Here is a 2,994-nt window from a genome sequence, read left to right as displayed (position 1 = left end):
TGATGGGCACATCTTTGTCGCTCTCATAGTCTAGAATGATGAAGTCAGCTGGCAGAATCAATTTATCAATCTTGATCAGCACATCCTTCACCTTACCTTCTGGATGAACTAGGGATCAGTCAGCCAATTGAAGAGTCACTGATGTGGGCACATGTTGCCCCACATTTAATTGTCTAAAAATTAACAGCGGCATCAAATTTATGTTGGCCTCCAAGTCACACAAGGCTTGCTCAATATACCTCCTATGGAAGGAATAGTGACATTCCCAGGATCGCTCATCTTCGATGGGATAATGGATTTGGAACTTTACGTTAATGCTACCGTGGTAAATTTTCCAATGCCTCTTTTCTTAGATACCATGTCCTTCAGAAACTTGGCATAGGCAAGCATTTCCTCAATCGCTTCACTGAAAGGAATGTTAACATGTAATTGTTTTAACATAGATAAGAAGCATTGGTACTGTCCCTCTTCATTTTTCTTCTTCCTTAGCCTCTGAGGGAAAGGTGGTAACTGAACTTTCACGGTTCTCGTTTCATTTAACATTGAGGTCGACACAACCTCAGATTCCACTGCTTCATTTTCTCTTTCTTCTTCTTGCGTTACCGTAATCTCAGGCTCAGTTGCGATGGAAGTTATTCTACTATGCTTCTTCTTTTCCCCCTCCACAGTCTTTCCACTGCGCAATGTCACAACCTGACATTGCTTCTTACCTGATCCCCTGGGTTGCGTGGAAGTTTGTTAGAACTTAGAAGCGCCCCTTGCAGTCTACTTTTCAGCTCATTCGCAATATGGGCCATTTGCAATCCGAGGTTGCAGATGGACTAGCCTGACTTTAAAGCACTGTCTCATTTTTCTCTATATATTGCTTCAATATGCTCTCCAGATAAGAGGATTACGGTGGTTGTTGTGAGCTACTTACTTGATTGCTCTGTTGACCGTTGTTCCGTTAGAAGAATCCTGTTGGCCCTTCTTTTTGCGCCCCAGGTTGAAATTTTTGTTGTTGATTCTTCCTGACAAAATTAGGGTGGTTTCTCCACCCCGGGTTGTAAGTGTTTGAGAAGGGATTATTCTTTACAACATATACAGACTGTGGATTTTGCAAGAAATCTTTCATTGCATGCCCATCACCGCAAGTCGTATACCTTGCGGTATTTTGACTAATTGCATTGATTTGCCCACCTTACGGTGTTGGGCTATTGATCTTCATTCCTTGAATCAAATTCATCATTACGATCATTTGGTTTTGTAATGAAACAATAGCACCTTTATTTGCATCAGAATCTTTAAGTCTCAATATCTGGTCACTCTCCCTCCAGTCTTCATGGTTCTTGGAGACGTGGTTTAGCATATTCTTTGCCTTATCGTAAGTTTTGCCAAGCAGACCCCCAGCAACTGCCGCCTTGGCAGCGGTCTGTGAAGAAGGATTCAAACCATGATAGAAAAATTCCATTTGAAGGCAATCTAGTAGCCCATTATGCGGACAATCCTAGACCAACCTTTTAAACCTCGCCCAAGCATCGCTGAGCGATTCGTCCATATCTTGTTCAAAATTAGTAATAAGTTTTCTTCGTCTTGCATTCTCTGTAGGTGGAAAATACTTTTTCATGAATTTCTCCACTACCTACTCCCAAGAAGTGATCTCTCTTGGTTCGAGCGAATAATCCCATTTCCTAGCCTGATCACAGAGAGAAAATGGGAACAACATTAGTCGAACTTTCTCAGTAGAGATGTTCGGGAACACAAAAGTATTGTAGATTTCAATAAAACTTCGAAGGTTGGCGTGCGGATCCTCGCCACGCCTTCCTCCGAATTGACCTACAGTCTGGATCATCTGCAGCATCACTAATTTCATCTCGAATCTACTTCCATCAACAGAAGGCCTCATGATTCCCGAAGAGAAATCATAGAGGTTTGACAATGCATAGTCCCTAATGGGCCAATTGCGATCGTTTGCCAACAGAATCGAATTCACCATGACATTGTTTTCATTTGGTGCTCCATCTCTAGGCTACTCCGCCATCTCTTCTTTATCGGATTGTGGTTGCTATTGGCGGTCTCTCAATCTTAGTCTAAAAGTCCTCTTAATCTCCAGGTCGTAATTCACCAGAGAATGAGAGTCCTGCAAAGAAATCAAAAAAAAAAATATCGTTAACAAACTATTTTGCCGAAGTCCCCGGCAACGACGCAAAAAACTTGATGCATTATTTTATTAAGTGGAAATATGAATGATATGTGTTGATGGATTGCGTCGTGCACTCAAGTTTCCCCAGCGGAATTCAAGTGTAAATTCCTCTAAGTTTCCTGCTAAGTCCAGAGTCGAACACAGGGACTTGTGAAAATAGATTGCGTTGATAATTTTTTTTTTTTTTATGAAAACTTTGCGATAACCGGGAAAATAAATAAAGTGTTTGGTTGTTGATTGCGTTGGTTAAAAAGAAATGAATAAATGCGGCGGATTTGAGAAACGAACGTTGTGTTGATAGATGCAATGAGTATGTGATGAACGGGTTAAGAAGATTTTTAGCTAGCGTTACTTGGAAATGCGTCAGACCTTGCAATCATGTTACTACCATGCACAGCAAGTCATTTTCCAATATAAATGCGATGCTCCTAAGTCTATGATGCATGTGTTGAATGCAAAAGTGTCCATAGAGCTTATCCCTAAGTCTCTACTCTTGTCCTATGCATTAATGCAAAATGCATGAAAGCAAGGTGACCACATACAATCATATTTGACCAAGTTGCGGTGATTCTTCTAGGGCAAATGTTTGCGAGCACGGTCATCGCAAAGTCTTACGATGAAGTTGCGCTCGACCAATGTATTCCTATGATCGCAAACTCTGCATTACGTTAATGTATATTCTGCACAAAAATGTAAAGATCAAATACTCTAATGTGTTGAACGCATGCGACCACAATATTATAGAATTTATGCTTAATGGATGCAATTTAACATATTTCATCAACGCAATCCAACATTGTTTAAGAACTTAG

At 40.7% G+C, this 2,994-nt stretch overlaps 1 non-coding gene across 1 annotated transcript; it reads left to right on the top strand.

Moving 5' to 3' along the window:
• Nucleotides 1–1,466: 1,466 nt before the first annotated feature.
• Nucleotides 1,467–1,573, top strand: LOC120092257. The gene has a single exon (XR_005485967.1). It is a non-coding gene; the product is annotated as a small nucleolar RNA R71 (small nucleolar RNA).
• Nucleotides 1,574–2,994: the final 1,421 nt, after the last annotated feature.

This window comes from Benincasa hispida, chromosome 11, assembly GCF_009727055.1.
Source record: "Benincasa hispida cultivar B227 chromosome 11, ASM972705v1, whole genome shotgun sequence".
Taxonomy (NCBI): Eukaryota; Viridiplantae; Streptophyta; class Magnoliopsida; order Cucurbitales; family Cucurbitaceae; genus Benincasa; species Benincasa hispida.
The sequence above is the reverse complement of the archived record's forward strand: the minus strand, read 5'-3'. Positions and strand labels throughout refer to the sequence as shown.